This window comes from Callospermophilus lateralis, unplaced genomic scaffold (assembly GCF_048772815.1).
Source record: "Callospermophilus lateralis isolate mCalLat2 unplaced genomic scaffold, mCalLat2.hap1 Scaffold_43, whole genome shotgun sequence".
Lineage (NCBI taxonomy): Eukaryota > Metazoa > Chordata > Mammalia > Rodentia > Sciuridae > Callospermophilus > Callospermophilus lateralis.
The window spans coordinates 4318429-4340410 of NW_027514380.1; the positions used below are offsets into that span (position 1 = coordinate 4318429).

General features: G+C 35.2%; 1 non-coding gene and 1 pseudogene across 1 annotated transcript; both read left to right on the forward strand.

The window, feature by feature from the left end:
- The first annotated feature begins 821 nt into the window (after nt 1-821).
- LOC143389060 (lysine-specific demethylase 5B-like) overlaps nt 822-21982 on the forward strand; it is a 59034-nt pseudogene continuing 37873 nt past the window's right edge.
- Nucleotides 21593-21693, forward strand: LOC143389096 (small nucleolar RNA U13). Its single transcript, XR_013090100.1, has one exon. It is a non-coding gene; the product is annotated as a small nucleolar RNA U13 (small nucleolar RNA).

Genomic DNA, 21982 nt, shown 5'->3' on the forward strand with positions numbered 1-21982 from the left:
TATAATATCAAACTGTAGAACTGTAGAATAACTGAAGATAGAACAAATAAATATTAGTCCCATTGAACATGCACTAGAACTATTTAAATTTTATGATTAAATCCTCAATTTCAATTTTCTTTAAGAATATTTGGGAAGTAAATCACTTTTTTTTGAGATTACCTAGGCATATCTTCCCCATATTATGAATGTTAAACTGATTCTAAATTTACTAGTTTAAAATAAAGGCTTATGTAAATTGTAAGAAGCAAAATGGTAAGTTTCCAAGTAACTTATGAATTTAGATTATGTTTCCAGCCATTAATTGATGCTTCCACTGTAGGAGAAGGGGAGGGATAAGAGGGAGAAAGGGAATGCTATCTAGTTTGACTGAACATGACTGAAATTCACAAAGATAATTGACAACTTTCCCTTTGTAGTGCCCAGCCTGGGTGGTAAATCAGTTACTTTAAATCATCCCACATGGTGAAGTTTATCCATTTATAATGTATTAAAATCTGGGAAATCTGCAGCTACAGAATATTAACAGCAGGTCAACAGAGAATCACATCTGAAATTCAAAATAAACAATAAAAAAAAACTAGTCAATCTTAGGCTCATTAAGTGCATTTTTATGGATTGTATTTTCTTTCTTCAGCGTGAATCCAAAGGACAAAAACTGGCCCTGTGGCTTTTACTCTTTCATTATCCCAAACAAGAAAGGAAAGATGGTGTGGAGAACAGAAACATAAAATAGCTGTTTCTACAAAAATGATCATCTTCCTCATAGCTTCATAATTTACTCCCAGTCCATAAGGCCCTCAGTTCCTGTGATTGCAATGATGGATGACTCTGCTTCAGCTACATCGGGCAAAGATGCTGCAGGATGTACAATAGAACAAACGAACCAGCAGGACGAAATGGCAAGCGGGCGTGCCAAGGGAATTCTCCTCAGTGGAAGAGTAGATAGTCAGTCCCCAGAATTATGTAAAATGTGGCTTGTAAATATTGCTCTCATTGTGGACACGTGCATGTGTAACTTGACAGAAAGGGCAACACTGGCATAGGATAATGCAAAATATTTTCCACTTCAGTGCCCATATTTTTCACATGACCAGATTTTGCATTAAACAGAGCTCTAACTCAATGCCCAGTGAATTGTTGAGGATGTAAATATATGTATTTAAACACAGAGGGAAACCATTTATAGTTTCATCAATGAAATTTGGTTTACTCTGAAGCTTGTAATTCAGTACTAAGGTAAAGCTAAATTGTTGGTAATACTTGATTAAAATCATATTTAAAGATTACCCTGAATCTCTCTATAAGTCAATATTAAATTTGGACTGACTCAATTAGCAAGTGCAACAATACCCTGTATATTTGATCTCTTCTGCTCACTCTGCCATTCATTAACAAAAGGAGCCTTGGATTACAAGGCAGACATACTTATTCCTACACCTGTCTTGTGCAAATTGTATAGGGAAGAAAAATTCTAAATAACCATACTTTACACTGTCTCATGTAATCTAATATATATAGACCCTATACTGAAGACTAAACGCTTATAATCCTAACAGGACCTTAGTAGTTTAGACCTTGAATCAGCAGTGAATTAGAGTGCTCATTTGCAATTACTTTGAGTTACTATTATCTGGCCAGATCCACTCCTTGGCCAGTTCTTAGGAACAATTTACAGATCCATTTTGCCAGATATGTCTTTATCTTCTTTCTCAAATAAAAACTTCTGTTTCACAGGGGTCCTATTTTTGGGGTGTGTATAGTTTATCTGTTTTGAATTTTTTTAATTTTTATTTTTAGTTTTTTTGTAGGAAAGAAATGTGCTATTTCCCTATCATACCAACAGAGTAGAGTTGAAAAATAAAGTAAATAGAGTAGAAAAATAAAGTGAAAACTCTCAAGTAAAAATAAATAGAGTAGAAAAATAAAGTAAAAAAATCTTAAGAAGTACCCTAATATTACCCACCCGTATAGAGTTCTGTCAGATTTAATTCATATAGACAAGAAATAGACTGTTGCCTGTGTGTACGTGTTTGGGATGGGGAGGGGGGAACCATAATCTTAAGATTGGCTCTCCGGACAGATGCAGTGACCTGTATTCATTCATTCAGTAAAAAATGAATGAAACCAAGATGTGAGTTCCATCTTTTTCATATTGAAGCAGTTTCATTCAATGTTTTTGACTATTTTTATCTTTTGTGGGTTTTTAATTTTTTGGCTTAGGAAAGGAAAGGAGAAACTAAAAAAGGGATGATTATCATGAAATAATATTTTGTGCAGTTTTTATTTTTCAGGAAAGTGATTGGAAGTTATACTTCGGCTTAGAAATGAAGATAAGACTTTACTGTAGTTTCTCTGTACACACGATATGCATTAATTTTGCATCACTTATTGCACTTTATGCAATATTCTTATTTCATAAGGGGTTCTATGGAAAAAGAATTTGGAGAAACAGTGAAACAAAGTTAATTGGATAGTTTTACTATATAACTTAGAAGAATGTTTCATATGGGCATACGAAGTGTGCACATCATGAAGAGATATTTCATAAGTTTCACTCAAGTATATTTAAGTTGGAAATTTTTGTTTTCACTTTTACAGCCTATTCATATCCTGAGAAACATGCCTTGTACAAACTATATTTTGAAAAAGTCTACCTAAATGTTGCATGAATAAGCAAGAATCATTGATCTTAAATTTTATTTATCATAGACAGTATTTTGATAAAGTGGATTGCTATAATACATGCAAATTTCTCTTTGTGCATTCTACTTTATTTATCTTCTGCTGCTTTGTAGAGTTAGAATATTATGTGAGTTATCTCTTGCTTTATTGAAAAAACTTCCAAATAGGTTGATGACCATTTTTGACATGCTGAAGCATTGGCTGTGCTTTGGAAACTAGAACACTATATTGTTTTTTAACCACTATGTAAGTGGTTAGAAAACATCCCATACCCATGCAAAATCACATGTAATCTGGTGCTCTTATTTATATTGGTTGTTTTTAAAATATACTTTTTTCATTTGACATTCAGGAACTCAAGTTCAGTGAAGGAAGATGGCATATTAAAATGGAAATAGCATTAGACTGAGGTTTAAGGGATGAGAGTTTAATTAATATTGGCAGTACAACTCCTGGCAGTTCATTTTATGGGCCTCAGTTTCTTATATAAAAGATGAAGACTGTATGATTTATATATTCTGAGTGTAAGATGTGAAATCAAAACTTAATAAGGATTAAGAATAATTATTTCTTTATACATATATGAGCCATTCTTATTGCAAATAAAAATCATGAAACAAAAAATTAGCATTTCTATATTTTCTCAACATTTATGTAAAACATAAATATTAACATTTGAAATAGACTAGATGTTTATTAAGTGAGACTTCATATAATAAGGAAACATTTCTTCCCTACCTTCAGACTCAAATTATTTCTGGTTAAAATATTATTTTTAAATACAAATTGGGCAAGGAGACCAGAGAATCTTGTTTTTAGTGTGTGTTCATATATAGAAATTTTTCTCTATCAAAATAGTCTTTAGATTAATAGATTCAGAATTCACTTGCATATCTTTCAACACATCAATCTAGGAGCAAAATGCTTTTTAGTGCGTTTTTGTTTAAAGAAGAATGTGTACCTACTTGTTAGAAATCTTGGCACCTTCCCTCCTCTGTATGTAGAAGATATAATAGCTTGACATTAAAAGAACTTAGCTTCAACAAAATATACCCATTAATTGTCACAGCTAAATTCTTCTTGGCAAAAAAAAGGGGTACAAAAAAGAAAAGTGCGAGTTCATGAGAAGAACACAAATTAAGCCTTTTAAAATTCCTTTGGTTTAAATGCCTATGTTTTATCCATTGTTCAGTAAAAGACATTCATTACGTTTTTTTTTTTTCTTATGATTCATTGCTAGCTTTTTTATTTTAAAGATGTGTCAATTGTACCCTTTTAACATAAATGCAAAGTGCTTTATACCATTAAAATATTTTAAGGAAAAACATGATCTTGAATTTTTTAAAGACATACTTCAAAATTTGTGCTTAAAAATATACTGTGGCAGAAAAGATTAAAATGTTTGCAATTCATCTGTCTTGTGAGAGGTTTAGAGCAAATCTAAACATGAAATGTTTCATCTTGAAATGGGCAGAAAAATACTTTACTTTTTTTGTAAAGATAAATATCTTTTATTTTGAAAAAGAAGGAATCGTTTTACTTTCTTTGTTGGGCCACTCTATGTGGGTCTGTTTAGTTTCTTGTTTATCATTTCACTTTGACATGATAAACACAATTTATCATGGCACAATTACCCGGATTAGAGGCTACTGTAAGCTTGTTGAGGATGATAGGTATTCAGTTATGGCTTTAGGGCAAGCAGATGGACTCCCCAGAGCCCAGAGACACTGAGTCTTGTTCTACCTGCAGGCTCCAAAGCAGGTGTGCACTGCTGATGGGGTTGCTCCAAATGGAAAGTACACAGGTGATGCTAATTAAGGAAGCTCAGGGACTAGGAAGGAGCTCTCAGTTTATTGCTGATGGTGGAGTGCCAAAGGTTAGTGAAAAGCAGTATTGTCTGCTGGCCCAGGGAAGATAAGAACACAAAGGGCACAGGAAAGGATTTGAATACAGGCACTTATCAGGGTGCCTTTTAAACTACATAATGCTGCAAATAATGGAGTGCTTTTAGCAGTAAAACTGGGAGTCCTTTTATGAATGTACTAATTTATTAACATCAATTTGTGTTACCATTTAAGTAGTTAGTTTCATTTTTTCCTGTCTTGAAGAGAAAACATCAAGAAAACCTTAGACCAACCTCAAATAAGCTATGATTAAATTAAAAATCAGCTATATCACACACTTATAAATAGTTTCATATGGCATAATTTTATACCCACCTTGGCAACAATTCTTTCAATTCAATTGGCTATGTGTTAAATATATTTTCCTGTTATTTGGAAAATATGTTTTAGAGACATGAATACTACATTCCACAGAACAATGTAATTGCTTTTTTAATGTGATGATCAAATGGCTAATTTTAATAATTATAAACCTGAATTCATGATAAACTTGTAGATAATTGTGAACTTTACATATGCTACTTTGTATTAACTGTATTAGATTTGCTTTAAATTAATATCAAACTATAAATTATCAAAAGAACAATGTTTAAAATTAGAAGCATATCACTTGAATATTCCAGACTTCAGCATGGTTTTCCATAAAGTAACTTATTGAAGGTAAACAGGTCATAGATCACCTCAAGTGTAGGCATTCTATAATTCATCATTAAGAAATTTAATTAGTGTCAGGTTTGTTTTTGTTATCTTTTGTTACTCAACTATCTATCCCAATATTTAATGGCTTAAATCCCGAACAGTTTTATTTGCCTAAGATTTTATAGGTCAGGAAATAAGGGGTAGGTGTGCTTGACTGGGTATTTCCTCTGTTCCTTGTGGTATTTTCTGGGATTGAGCATTTGGCTGGATTCATCTGGGTTATCAGCTAGTGATCAGGGTCAGTTGGAGTGCACAGCTAGCTGATGAATGGAATCCATTCACATATGTGGTGTCTCAGCTTGAATGGCTGGAACAGCAGGGGGATGGCTGGCTGGACCTCTACCCATCTCCATGTTCTTTATCCAGTAGGATAAGTGAGGACTCAGAGAAGTTAAAAGCTGAATATAAGACCTGTGTCTAGAATTACAAGGTGGGGCTGGGGATGTGGCTCAAGCAGTAGCGCGCTCGCCTGCCATGCGTGCGGCCCGGGTTCGATCCTCAGCACCACATACAAACAGAGATGTTGTGTCTGCCAAATACTAAAAAATAAATATTAAAATTCTCTCTCTCTCTCTCTCTCCCTCTCTCACTCTCTCTTTAAAAAAAAGAAAAAAAAAAGAATTACAAGGTGTCATTCCCATCACCTTCTATCGGCCAAAGACAGTAAGCCTAGATTCAAATGGAGGGAAAATAGATTTCAAAGCAGTATGAGATAATGGAATGGCAGATATTATTATATCTTCTTCCCAAATGCATCTGAATCATTTTAATGTCTTTCACTTTGCAACCAGAATTTGCCCCCTATTTATGGAACTATCTACCTAAATAAAACACAGGTGACTCTAAAATACTAATATTTATTTGGAAATGGCAGAGTATTGCAAGGGGACTATGCCTGTTGTAGGAAATAATGGGCCTATTCAAAGACACTGATGCCAGGGGAAGTTTTTAAAGACAAAAATGAAGAGGATTACCTCATATATTTCAAAACAATAATCCTTAGTCACAAGGGTTAATAACAAGTGTGGCACCAATTCAAGTTTGAACAGAAGGTTGCTGGGCAGATGACCTTGTGGAAGTACTTTTTGCATGAGTTTTTTGGTGGCCTCTGTGCAAGTTTATGGTTCTAGCAGAGCCTTTTGTGATAGTTCTTATCAGGCAACAATTCATAACCCTTCCTTCATAAACTCCTGGCTGTGTTTGCTTTTTTAGAATTCACCTACAAGCTAAAAATGATTCGTTCTCATGAGGAATGGGGTTCAGGTTGAACTCTGCCCCCACATCCTTCCCTAAGCAACACCCAAACCTACCTGGACACCAAAGGCAGGAAAAGTCAAACATCCCACACCCTACTTTTAAGGTCTCATTAGACTGTAAACACAAGCTCTACCTTTGGTCTTTTATGAACTAATCACTTTTAAAGAGATTCAAAGCCAGGGTCAGGAAAGGGATAGTAGAAAGACTAAAAATCATCTTGAGCCTCAGAAAAGGTAGAAAAAGAACACAAAAACTTTGTTGTTGTGTTGATGTCTCAACTAAACATACATTTGTAATTGTATTCAAAAAAGGAAGTTAAATGGTAATCTATTTTAATAGATGCAAATATTTAACAGCAAATACTTAGCCCTCCTACAATTAAGATTCATTAACTTTAAGCCTAACATTCAAAGTGGAAACATTCTTAAACCCCACATATGATCCCTAATAGTCATATTTAAAGTCAAAGACTAAACTTAAACCTGAACTGAAATTAGCTTGGAAATTGCTTAGCTCACCCCACTACTGTTAAATGTTTAACAAGGCAAACTGCTAGTCCATTCAAAATATTAATAGATTCTGATTGCTATGGTTTCATTGTCTGTGCCCCTCCCAAAACTCATGTGTTAAAATTTAATCACCAACGTGATAGTATTAAGGGGTAGGACCCTTTGGGAAGTGATTAAATCACAACGGCAGAGTACTTATAATAGGATTAGAAATCTTATAAAAGGGTTGGAGGAACTAGCCCAGACCCTTTTACAAACCTTCCACCCAAGGAGAACACAGCATTCAAAACACCATCTTGGAAACAGAGACCTAACCCTCACCAAATATCAAAACCTACCAAGAACTGTGAAAAATAAAGTTCTATTATTTACAAGTTACCCAGTCTCCAGGATTTTGTTTTAGCAGCATAAACACATTAAGACAGTGACCAGGCTTCAAGGATAGATGCCCGTTTGAAAGAATAAAGGATGTATTGAGACACAAACATTTAAGATGATGCACATCCACTTAAGATGGTAAATTAACAGGTCTTTTCTAAACCTTGATAACTTCAATTTTCTGCCAGACATTGTTTTTCCTTACTGGGATCTTAAGTATGGAAGAAAACTGAACCAAAACTACTTATTAAATTATAACTTCTGGGGCTGGGGATGTGGCTCAAGTGGTAGCGCGTTCGTCTGGCATGCGAGCAGCCCGAGTTGGATTCTCAGCACCATGTACAAACAAAAATGTTGTGTCCGCCGATAACTAAAAAAATAAATATTAAAAAAAAAGAAAGAAAGACAAGGTCTTGGCTGCTCTTTTAAAAAAATAAATAAATAATAACTTCCTTGAGAGAAAGCTGTGGTGTTACAGCTATTTGGTCACAATCTGACTATTTGGTCACAATCTGACTTGGTGTTAGCATTCCAAAATAAATAATGTGTGCCTGTATTGGTAACAGTAGGGAAGAAGAATCTAAAGTTTCTTCTGGTCCCATCCAGTGATTTACATATCATAACTATGAGTGACCGAAAAGAAATATTAGTTTTCTGTTAACTTGTCATGATTAGCCCACATCATGATTATCAGTCCATTTGGGCAGAAGGTGATTTGTTCTAGGGATTCAGTTAGCTTTTTTAGAATCCTTCTTCGTGAATTTTAAAAAAGATATTTTCATTATAGGCCTGTTAAGACTTTCAAGGAGGGGCTGGGGATGTGGCTCAAGCGGTAGCACGCTCGACTGGCATGCTTGCGGCCCAGGTTTGATCCTCAGCACCACTTACAAACAAAGATCTTGTGTCTGCCAAAAGCTAATAAATAAATATTAAAATTCTCTAAAAAAAAAAAAAAAAAAGACTTTCGAGGATATGCCAAAATCTGTATGAATCATTTCAGTAGGTGATTTTGGGAGACTTCTGATGAGTAAATTTGGGAATGGTAAGGTATCTATGTGGTCTAGTTAGCTCCCTTACTCTACTGTTTATGAACAACATGATACTTGGCTAGTTCCTATAAAGTGACCTGACAGGAAACTGTTTCTTTGAGGTTTGATGAAAAAAGATCTCTGAGAGCCATTTTATATTTTCTTCTGGTTTTGAGGACCTGTAATTGCCAAGTTTATATATACATATGCATATATATGTACTTTTTATTGTTCTGAAGATTGAACCCAGGGCCTAACTGGCTAAAAACCCAGCCCAATTACCAAGTTTTGTTAAAAGTGGTGAAAAGGGAATTTAAACAACTCAATTTAAAATTAACACCCCAGGCCCCAAAATTAATCCAATTAATAAATGAGTTAAGCAGATACTTCTCAAAAGAATTAAACCAGATACTTCTCAAAAGAAGCATACAAATGACCAACAAATATATGGAAAAAAATGCTTAGCATCTTTAGCAATTAGGGAAATGCAAATCAAAACACAACAATACAGCTGTGATTTGGGAGGTTGAAGTAGGAGGATCAAGTGCAAGGCTACCTCAGCAATTTAGTGAAGCTCTAAGCAACTTAGAGAGATTCTGTCTCAAAAAAACAAAAAGGATTGGTGAGGTAGCTCAGTCTTGGAGCCCACCTGGGTTTAATTACCCCCACACACACACACCAAAAAAAAAAAAAGGAAAGAAAATACAAGTAATAATACAAGCTGGAGAGGATGGGAGGAAAAAGTAACACTTTTAAACTTTTGGTGGGATTGTAAATTAGCACAACCACTATGGAAATTAGCATGGAGAAACCATCATATGACCCTGCTAGACCACTCCTATTTATCTTAAAGAATTAAAGTCCAAAAACTGTACTGATACACGCATGCTCATGTTTATAGAAGCACCATTCACAATAACCAAACTATGGAACCGTAGTCTAGGTGTCTCTCAGTGGATGAATAAATACAGAAAATGTGGTGTAAACATAATGGGAGTTTTATTCAGTGATAAAGCGGAATGAAATTGTGTCATTTTCAGGAAAATGGATGGAACTTGAGAACACTATATTAAGCAAAGTAAGCCAAACTCAGAATGTTAGAGGGTCAGTATGTTTTCACTCATGTGGAAGCTAGAGAGGAGAAAGGAAAAGAAAGGTTGGGGGAAGGGGTCTCATGAAAAAGGAAGGGATATCAGTAGAGTAAAATAAAGGGACCAGTGAGAGGGAGGAGAAGGTTAAGAGGAGATCCTGGGGAATGATATATGAACATATGTGTTAGCAATGAATCCTACCATTATGTACCATTCCTTTTCTTTTTTTGTACTGGGGATTGAACTCAGGGGCACTCAACCACTGTGTCCATTCCCAGAAGTATTTTTGTATTTTATTTAGAGACAGGGTCTGTCTCACTGATTAATTAGTGCCTTGCTGTCGCTGAGGCTGGCTTTGAACTCGCAATTGTCCTGTCTCAGCTCCCAAGCAGCTGGGATTATAGCTGTGCGCCACTGTGCCTGGCCTACATTTCCATTCTTGTGGTTGTACATGATATGGAGTTACATTGGTCGTGTATACATATATGAAAACAGGAAAGTGTTAAATAATATAGTTCTTGTAGTTTTTATTTTGAAAGTTAAAACTATATTTTAAAGTTTTAAAAATGAAGGAAATTAAATCTCAGCAGGGAATTTATTTAGAACCGCTTGTAATCTATGATTTCTTATTACTTTATGGACTGAAAATATTGTTTTTCTGTAAGAAAAATGGTTTATTATTGGGCTGGGGTTGCGGGCTTGCCTAGCATGTTCAAGGCTCTGGGTTCAATTCTCAGCACCACATAAAAATTAACAAAATTAAAGTATTGTGTACAACTATTAAAAAAAATTAAAAATGACACTTTTTGTTTTTGGGTGTACAGGGAATTGAACCCAGGGGCACTTCACCAATGATATACCCCCCCAACCATTATTATTTTTTGAGATTGAATTCTTGCTAAATTGCTTATGGCCTCACTGAGTTGCTGAGGCTGTCCTTGAACTTGTGATCCTCCTGTCTCAGCCTCCCCAGTTGCTGTAATTACAGGCATATTGCGTCACCATGCCTGGCTAAAATTTTTTAAAAATCTTTTTTCTGTATTGCCATGGATGAATCCCACAGCTTCATTCATGCTAGGGAAGCCCACTACCGCTGAGCTGCATTCCCAGCCTTTAATCACTTTATTGATTAGGTTACATGATATTTTCCTTTTAGATTAAGTGTTGAGATAGAAAATTTCAAAATGTTTGTAAGTGGAGATCTTATTATTTGACTTCTTAATCTGAAAATCATTTCCCCTAATTTTTACTTATTAGAGCCTTTTTATAATGGTTTCTTATCTTTCTTTCTTAATGGCTTTCCCATCCTTATTTAAAACACATGACCCAATGAGGCCAGACTTTGCCAAGGCTCTCTTGGGTTCCCCATGATAGTGAGCATTCAAATAATGTGCAGTTCTTGTGTTGTTGTTTTTTTAACACTGGGGATTGAACTCTGGCACTCATCCACTGAGCTACATCCCCAGCCCTAGTTTGTATCTGATTTAGAGACAGAGTCTCACTAAGTTGCTTAGGACCTCTAGTTGATGAGGCTGGCTTTGTGGTCCTCCTGCCTTAGCCTCCTGAGCCTCTGGGATTACAGGCACATGCCACCGCACCATGCAGTTCTTTTTTTTTTTATTGGAGTACACCTTTATTACTGAAAATGAAAGTCCCAAAAGGAATGGCATTTATCTTTTTTCCTCTAATTTGCAACTGAAAGAGGAGGCAAACATTTGAGTAGATATTTTAAAATGAAAAAAAATGATTTTTGAAACCTTTAATTATAAATTTTAATTGATGTGTCATTATAAAATATAATTGAAGGGACTCTTGATGTGTCACTTTTAGTATTCATTTTATTTGAGGCTACAGGCTAAAATAAGCATAAATTACTTATAGAAATATAAAGATATACTTTAATTTTTCAAAGTTTTTCAGGCTTATCAGGACATGAAATTTCTATATCATGTGTTTATGTTTAGGGATTAGAAGGCTTATTATCTATCTGATCAGTCAGGGAATAATTTATATCACCTTCAAATCCTTTTGGATGGTATGATAAAACTAAATATTTGATCACTTGTTCGTATATGTGATACAGGGAGAGAACCCAGGGACTTTCAACCATTGAGCCACCTCCCCAGCCCTATTTTGTATTTATTTAGAGACAAGGTCTCACTGAGTTGCTGAGTCTGTCCTCAAACTTGCCATCCTTCTGCCTCAGCCTACTGAGCTGTTGGGATTATAGGTGTGTGCCACTGCACCTGGCAGACTTTCATCTTTAAAAAGATGGACACAGCACCTTTATTTTGTTTATTTACTTTTAAGTGGTGCCTGAGATTCATCCCAGGGTCTCACACATGCTAGGCAAGTGCTCTACCACTAAGCTAGAACCCCAGCCCCTAGACTTTCATCTTTTTGACTAGTATGGAGTATTTTTAACTTTCATCTTTAAAAAGATGGACACAACACCTTTATTTTATTTAGTTTTAAGTGGTGCCTGGGATTCATCCCAGGGTCTCACACATGCTAGGCAAGCACTCTACCACTAAGCTAGAATTCCAGCCCCTAGACTTTCATATTTTTGACTAGTAATGGAGTATTTTTATTTTTTTTATTATTTTAAAAAGAGAGAGAGAATTTTTAATATTTATTTTTTAGTTTTTGGTGGACACAACATCTTTATATGTGGTGCTGAAGATCAAACCCGGGCCGCACTCATGCCAGGCGACCGCGCTACCACTTGAACCACATCCCCAGCCCTAGTATGGAGTATTTTTAACTTGAACATAACTACCATTTAAATATTAGCCATAGTCTTTATTTATTTATTTATTTGGTACCGGGGATTGAACTCAGGGGCACTCGGCCACTTAATCATATTCCCAGCCCTATTTTGTATTCTATTTAGAGGCAGAGTCTCAACTGTTGCTTAGCGCCTCACTGTTGCTGGGGCTGTCTTTGAACTTGTGATCCTCCTGTCTCAGCCTCCTGAGCTGCTGGGATGTCATAGTCTTTATTGAGAAGGCAGTGTGACTGAAATGGCATTAAACATTGTATTCTTAAACAACTAACCCTCACGTGTTAGAACTTGCAGGTGGGCATTTCAACTGAAGTCTTTTATATCACTAAAACAAAACTAAACTTCTATTTTTTGTTACCCCCCACCCCCATCCCTGGTACCACTGGGGATTGAATGCCAGTGTGCTCTACCACTGAGCTTCATCCCCAGTTTCTTGACAGTCTCATTAAATTGCCCTGTTGTTATCCTGGAACTTAATCCTCCTGCCTCAGCCTCCTGAGTTGCTCTGTCATGCCTGGCTTTTTTTATTTTTAAACAAAAAAACTATAGTGATAAATTCCTGCAGTATAGGTTCGAAACGTGAAAAAGCCTTTCTTCCTTCTTCCTGTTATGGTAGTCTTTAAAGTACATAAAACTGTGAACACAATTTTTCATGTTTTGTTTTTGTTTACTCATTGAATCTTAGCTATTTTCAATGTTGAATGCCTAGATATTTTATTTACTACCGCTGATTAGTTTTATTATTTACAGATGTACCAACATTTGCTTAACTTACTCCTCACTGATACATATTAGGGCTTTGTTGTCATTTATTTTTGTTTTGTTTACTGAGGACTGAACGTAGGGGCTGTCTACTGCTGAGCTATGTCCCCAGTGCTTTCTGTTTATTTTGCTCAAGCTGGCTTTGAACTAGTTATTCCTCTATCTCACCCTCCCAATTAGCTGGGATCACAGCTGTGTGTACCACCAAGCCCATCTTAGTGTATTTGGGTGTGTTTTTTTTTTAAATAATTTTTAATTTATATGTTTATTTTTAGTTGTTGATGGACCTTTATTTTACTCATTTATATGTGGTACTGCAAATTGAACCCAGTACCTCACACATGCTAGTTAAGTATGCTACCACTGAGTTACAATCCCGGCCCACGTATTTGGTTTTAAGTTGAAACAATTCTACAGTGAATTTCCTGTGTCTACATCTTGTTATTGTGAATACTAATGCATATTTGTAAATTGCTGTCAGGGAATTTCTGGGTCAGAGGGCATATGCCTTAATAAGCTTCCTAAATATCTTACCATTAAGAGTGCACAGTTTGTCACAAATTTCTAATATTGATGGTATGTGTATTTTTAGTCTTTGCTAAGTAAGATAGGAAGAAACAATATAAGCTTTGATTATTTCTTATTTGGAATTAATTTGGACACTAATCTTGGGATGATTGGTCATTTTCCATTTCTTTTTAAAAATTTGGTTTGGGGGATTAAACCTAGGGCCTTGTGCATGCTAAGCATGCTCTCTCACTACTGAGCTACACCCTAGTTTCCCCCCCAATTTTTTCTTATTGATCAGAGATTCTTTATAAATCTGGAACTTGCAAATGCTGTATGTTATTCATTGTTATTTTAATATCCTAATATTTCTTCCTAACATAATACTGCAGTTAATTTCACACATGAAATTTGTTCACTCTGGTTGAATTATTCTCTTAGGATAAATTTCTGTGTATGAAATTCGGTTAAAGGATATGAACTTCCTTGAATTATATCTTTTCAATATTTTATTTTTCTATTTCAAAGCCACTTTTTCTTTTTTTTCCTGATCTCCTTGATCTACTTTATTGATTTCCCTGTTCCTATAATTATGATTATGATTGTTTTGGTTGAATACATTTACATTGTTGTGCAACTATCACTGCTATCCATCTCTGGACTTTTTCATTATTATTTCAAATGAAATTCATTAAAAAGCATTTTGAAAATATTTTAGCTCTTACCTTATTGTAGATTTTTGTTTGTATTTAGCTCCACATAGGTAAATTTATATGTTTTTCTTCTTGCTTGATTCTTTCCTCATGATCTCAGTTCTCCCAGTATAGAAGGATTCTCTAGAGATCAGGTATCTATATGAATAGACATATTAAGGATAGTGAAAATTGGTTTTGGATGTCAGTTTCTCCTTCCCCCTATTGAAGAACTTATCTTCAACTTTTTAATAAAAGCTAATGTGACTAGAAGTTTAAATATATAAAAATATATATTATGGTGTTGATATAGCTGTTTTGTAGTAAGATACTTCTGTAGTAAATAAGAAGTTAGAGTCTCTTTACCTAAACCTGTTTTTTCAACACAGGCTGGCGCTTAGTGATATTGCTGGGCTCAGCAGGGAAGGGGGGGAGTATATGTGATATATCATTCATTCGTGTATATATTCTGCTACTAAATGTCAAATAATTATAAATTCTTCTAATAAGAGCTTTTGCTCTCTCCTAGGATTGGCAGCCACCTTTTGCATGTGATGTTGATAAAATTCATTTTACTCCACGAATCCAGAGGCTGAATGAATTGGAGGTAATGTCTTTACTATTGTTCCTGTTTCCTGTATTCCTGAGGGGTCCACTTTGAAGAGGCTTTGTCACCAATCTGGTAGGGAAAGAAATTATGTCCAATAGTTGATGATCATGGTAAAACAATTTGCAGTAAGGCCATTGAAACAGACAAATTTTACTAAAAGCAATGATTCTTGTCAGACACTTTTTGGTCTGTTAGTAAATCCTATATTAAGGCGATAATCATTAGAATTTAGGTTTTGAAAAAAATTACACAGTAGAACAGATTCTATAGTCCTAATTTCTTCAAAATGCATAACTTTGTCACTTAGATTTAATAACACTTTAGTTTCCTAAGGAAGAGTGAGGAACACAGAACATTCTCTAGAGAACAGATGTTTTTTCAGTTTCTAGCCACCAAGAGCAGGGTAGATAAGACTTGTGTTTTTTGTTAGTTTTAAAATCTGATTTTAATTTTGAACTAAACATCCTTAACTGAAACAGAGCACATATCCAACAGAATTTTATAGACATTGATAATAGGATTAAAATGTGTATACTGTAAATAATTTCAGTGTATTTTCAAATTCAAATTAAACCTGAAAACAGAAGATAATTACTAACTTGAAATCTTGGTATGATTGAGAATATCTGAATATTGATCCAAATTTTGGTCTGGCTTCAAGTTAAATCTCCCCAAACTGTCCAGCTTATATTTGGCAAAGAGAGTAAAAATAAAAATGACTGTATAATAATAATATGTTTAAAAAGTTTCCTTTTTTATCTTTAAATTATAGGCACTTTTAAAAATTGATATGGGGGCTGGGGTTGTGGCTCAATGGTAGAGCATTTGCCTGGCATGTGAGAGGTACTGGGTTTGATTGTCAGCACCGCGTATAAATAAATGAATAAAAATAAAGATCTTCTAACAACCAAAAATATATATATTTTTTAAAAACTGATATAGACCGCATCTGGTGTTGCATGTTTATAATTCCAGATACTTGGGTGGCTGAGCTAGGAGGATCAGAGCTGGGGATGTATGTAGCTCAGCAGTACAGTGTTTATCTAGCATGCACAAGGCCCAGAATCCAATCCCCAGGACCATTGAAAAAAATTTGCTATAGAAGCACTATTATAAATCTGGTTTTAGATTTGTGTTTGAGCAAGTAAGAAAATTTCTACTTGCAACAAGCCTTTGAAATCTTGTTGTAAAAAGACCAAGGTGGGCATATAAAAACTTGTCACGTAACTTAAGCTGTAAAATGAAATTGTGTTTACTCTGGTACCTCTTAAATGAAGCACCTTTTAGGGTAAGAACTTATGTTTTAAGACTGTTTATTGAGTGTAGAACTCCTTGCCTGACACATGCATGATAAGGGCTAAATTAAGGTTTTGTTGAGTTAGTATATAAGTTTTTAGCCAACTTCATTTATTTACTTTCAGCTATTTCTCTATTAAAGTATGATTGTTTAATCAGCTTTATCTTGTATCCTTTGATTATTTCTCTTGAATTCAGAAATAGTTTTGCATTTAAATATTCTAAGAATGAAAATGCGGCACAGCCAGGTAATAGACATGAGCTTTAAAATAAAACTAGGTAAGTTTATTTTATAAGCAGGCATATGTGCCTGTGGTCTGAGCTATTCAGGAAGCTAAGGTGGGAGGATCCCTTGATCCCAAGGATTCAAGCTCATCTTGGGCAACATAGTGAGACATGTCCAAAAATAAGTAAACAAACACATAAACAAAATATCTGAGATTAATGCTCAGTTTTTTGTCATTTAGGCTCAAACTCGTGTAAAATTGAATTTCCTGGACCAGATTGCAAAGTACTGGGAGTTACAGGGAAGTACTCTAAAAATTCCACATGTGGAGAGGAAGATCTTGGACTTGTTTCAGCTAAATAAGGTAAAGGGCTAATGACCATCTTACTCATTTATATAATTGTGAACAGTGCATTTGGTTTTCTTTGCCTTGTGAAGAAACTTGTTTAAAATATATAAAGTGAAGCTGGGTGAAATGGCACACTCCTGTAATCCCAGCAACTGGGGAGGCTGAGGCAGGAGGATTGTTAGTTCAAAGCCAACCTTAGCAACTTAGCAAGGCCCTAAGCAACTCAGCAAGGCCCTGTCTCTAAATAATTGAATATAATAAAAAGGGATGTGCCTCAGTGGTAAAACACCCCTGAGTTCAATCCCTGGTACCAAAATCAAAGTAAAGTGAGATTTTTAGTTCCGTTGAGTGATAAGAATCAGGTTCCATCTGTCTGGTCTGGAAGTCTTGTGTATTTTGCTGCCACCCATTTTTGTCATTTTTAAACTCACCAATAATTCTGTAAACTATTTCTTTCCATTTTAGTATAGACAGACAAACTGAAGCTCATGGGGATTTAAACAAACAAACAAAAAAAAAAAAATGACCCAGTTAAAATGGCTGAGCTCATAGTTAAATTCCAGGTCCCACTTTTTTTAAAAAAAAATATTTTATTTACATTTTATTTTTCGGCAGACACAACATCTTTGTATGTGGTGCTGAGGATCAAACCCGGGACGCACCCATGCCAGGCGAGCACACTACCACTTGAGCCACAACCCCAGCCCCCCAGGTCCCACTTTAATCTAAAGCCTGCATTCTTTCCACCAAACATTATTTCAGGCTTTCTGTCCCTTAGTTTGTGGAGATTTTAAGGGTCACGGAGTAGGACCAAGTACCTAGGGCCTTTGCTTTAGTAGAGATTTGATTATGATTCTTTTAAGATGACTGCTTTGGGGAAGCAAGAAGTCATTTTGGGAGGGACAAAATGTTTATGAACATATTGTTAAAAAAATGTTTTAATTGTCTAGCTTGATATTAACAGCACATGCATTTTTTCTTTTACTTGGGAAAAGTATTTTTAAAATATAACATTAGCCAAGAACATTTTGTTCTTGGAGTCTACCTAGGCATGATTTCCACAGAAGTGTTTCTAACTTTTGCTATTTTAACAGTTAGTTGCAGAAGAAGGTGGATTTGCAGTTTTTTGCAAGGATAGAAAATGGACCAAAATTGCCACCAAGATGGGTTTTGCTCCTGGCAAAGCTGTGGGTTCACATATCAGAGGGCATTATGAACGAATTCTCAACCCTTACAATTTATTCCTGTCTGGAGACAGTCTGAGGGGGAGTTTTGGGGCTCGCCACATACCTGTTTCATTTACTGCTTGTTGGTATATTATCTTTTAGGGGGAATGAAAAAGCCTTAGTTGTATTTGAATGACACTGTTCAGAAGACCTTGGTTTTTGGCTGTTTTCTCCAGTGTTGTTATTCTGTTTTGAGAGCAACCATACTTAGACATTTGTTTTTAGAATGAGTAAGATTATAGAGGACATGTTATTTTACTGTCAAAACCTGAAATCTGTATTTACTCCACAACAGGTGTTTATTTACAGCAAGAAGTTAATTATTGTATACTGTTAGGTTTATACTTTTGCATTTGCTTGCTATTTAAAGCATCCCTGGTTCCCATATTATGAAAGTATAACTTGGAAAATAATTTATTTGTTCTTTTTTGCCAGCAGAGATTCCCAAGGAAAGGGTCATGTAGAATGCTTATATTTGTAAAGGAGAAGGAACTTAAAAATACTGCATAGCTTCAGGGTGTGTGGTGGGATTTAAAACTGTAATCCAGTTAATGGGAGGCTGAAGGAGAAAGAATACAAAATTTAGGACCACCTGGGCAATTTAATGATGCCCTATCTCAAAATCAAATTTAAAAAAAGGCTGAGAATGTAGCTCAGTGGTAGAAGATTCGCCTAGCATATGCCATTCCTGGTTCAATCCTCTGTAACACAATTCAAAACAAAACCAAAAAAACCCAAAAGCTTTGAAGCTAATGGGTTCCTTTTTCAGTAGTTCTTACCTAGCCATGTTTGTTTCCATACAGAAATGGTATTTGTGAATTTACTCAGATAAACACTTTTGTTCTCATTAATTAAGGTAAAACAATATTGTAGAAACTTCCCACCTATTTCAAGATTCTGGCAAAAAAAAGAGAGTCATAATTTATTTAAATCCTTTGAGTTATTCTAAGACTAGAGCAGTGAGCCCTATAATTTTAAAAGTTGTTTCTATGTTATAGAAAGGTAGATAATAACATGGTTTCTGAGGGCAAACCAGTAATCAAAACCCTGTTCTAATATTATAATCTAGTACCATTTGTAATGCTTAAATCCTATAGATTTTCTTCCCTTTCTCCTTTCTTGATTTCAAGTAAATTTTCATTTTAGCCTAGAAGAAAGTGACCAATCTGATATTCAGAAAGCTATGTGTCTATTTTTGTTACTTGGAACTGAACCCAAGGGTGCTTTTATTACTAAGCTACATCCTTACCCTACCACCTGCCCCCACCTTTTTTTCCTTTACTTTTTTTTCCGCCCAATTTTGAGGCAGGGTCTTTTTGTTAAGTTGCTGAGGCTGACTTCAAACTTGATCCTCCTGCCTCAGCCTTCTGTGTAGCTGAAATTACAGGCATGTGCCACCATGCCCAGCTGTTTTAATGTATATTACATGAGTGGTTAGTGAGTCTATGGATGAAATTAAAAACAATATTGAATTTGGAACTTGTATGGTTCTGTTTTATAATCAGACCTAGATAGAGTTGTCCATATAGATTTTCTCTTTTTGAATCTGAAGTGTGGAGGTTGCAGTGACTCAGGGGAGAGAAAGTTCCTGCTTTAAAGTTCCAACATTTCAGAAATATGCCATCTGTATACTTAGGCAGTGGAGTTTTGTTGTTTAAAAAGCATTTAAAAACACAGGGAAGTATCATGAAAATAAATTGCCCCTAATCCTCCTGCTTGTTACTTCTCTTGGCTGTTTTTTATGCATGTATATACAAATTGGCAATGGGTTCTTCCTATACAATATTGTTATCCTGTCTTTTCGACATGAGCATCTGCTATGTCATTGAATGTTTTTAAAAACACAGTTTTGAATGATGGTGGCTTTCCATTTTATATCCAGGTCTTGATTTAATTTCTCCTACTATTGAAAGTTTATATTGGTTTATATTGGTCCCCCTTTTTTTGAGGGGGGGCGTGGACAGGGAATGGGGGTTCTGGCATTTAACCTAGGGTCTCACACATGATGAGCAGGAGCCATACCACTGAGCTACACCTCTAGCCCCTATGCTCATTTCTCATTGTCAAAATTTGTTTTTATGGTAAAGGAGAATTAGAAAATATAGAGTTTTAAAAAAGAAGTGCACATAATGAAGGATTTATTGCAAATTTATTGCCTAAATTTGGAGAAACTTGAGTAAAGTTGAGCAATGATATATGGGCATTATAGAACACAGGTCTCCATCTTGCATCATCATGTTTTTTAAATGTCTTAAGGGATTACTCTGTGGGATGATGTGCTTATGGTGTGATGCTATTAATCATTTGTAAATTTCTGTTTCTCAAGTAAAGGTTAAAATTAGTGTTTGTGGTAGCATTAGATATAAAACCAAGGCTTCAGGTGTGTGTTTTGATTTATGGTTCAGAACAAAATAATGAAGCTCTTCATGCATATTTCTTTTTTTTATATATAGAGAGAGGATTTTAATATTTATTTTTTAGTTTTTGGCGGACACAACATCTTTGTTTGTATGTGGTGCTGAGGATCGAACCCGGGCCGCAAGCATGCCAGGCGAGCGTGCTACCGCTGGAGCCACATCCCCAGCCCTCTTCATGTATATTCTAAAAAGCTGCTAAGCTCGTAGGTCTCAATATATAGAGTCCCTATAGAACTGAACTGATCATAGATAATGGAAATCATTGAAACTAGTGGGAAATAAAAATGGTCTGAATATTTAGTATCTGAATTTCTGACCATCCTTACAGTAATTAGTATTTCCCAACTTTGGTGTCTCAAATAGAGAGTTCATAGAACACATAAATGGGTTAATTTATGTGATGGGCAAGTTTATTCTTCTCTGTTTGCTTTCTTTAAATGTGCTCCAGATGCTCAATAGAAGACTTGTTATAGAATGGTAGATATTATTTCATAACAATTTTTTTTAAAAAACTCAGGTTCTCTCACTTATTACTGGTATTTTATTCATAAGTTTTTCAGACTGTTTAATTATAATATTAATGATATAATAATTGACTTCCAAATAAAATCACTTAGAAAGAACAAAATATTTAGTATTGCTATGTTGTTGTGTCTTTGGTATATTCCTCACTTGATATTAAGTAATCACTTGATGTTCTGTTTTATATATTATATTTCTTAAACATTAGAAAATAGACTGATAATTTGTTTCTCTATGGTTTCTTTTGTTTATTCTCCCCACAGCGTCTCTATTTTCTCTGCAAATGTAAAGGAAAAGGAGCTAAACATGTAAATAAGACTATATGGTAATAGTGGTATCCATAATGCCAATAATTCTGGAATTTTGTTATTTTGGTACCTCTCATACCAAATACAAATGATATAAAACCTCTAGATGGTTACATTTTGGAACATTTTGCAGGGGGTGTTGCACAGCTGGTATAGGGGATTGAAACCAGGGGAACTTTACCACTGAGCTACAATCTCAGCCCTTTTTATTTTCTATTTTGAGATGGGTCTCACTAAGGTACTGAGGCTGTCCTGAAACTTTTGATCCTTCTGAGTTGCTGGGATTATAAATGTGCATACTTTGCCTAGCTGGAACTCACTTTAAAAAAATCCTTGCCATGATCCTTCGGTTCATAAGCGTGACGATTGGGTGTTCATGCTCCTGTGTGAGATGTGCCTCCCTCTCAACCTTGTTACGACATGGCATATTACCTTTCTGGCGGGAAAAAAAATGCTTTGCATGCAAGGTAGGATGGTGCACACCTATAATCCCAGCAACTCTGGGCCTCTGGCAGGAGGATCTAAAGTTGCAGGCTACCCTCAGCAACTTAAAACAGTAAGGCCCTAAGCAACCAAGTGAGACCCTGTCTCAAAATAAAATAAAAGGACTGTGGATGTAGCTTAATGATAAATTATCCTGGGTTTAATCTCCTCTATCTCCACCTCCCGAAAGCTTAAGATGTTTGTGGGTTCTCTTATGAAATGGAAGTGCTAACTTAAAATTCATATTA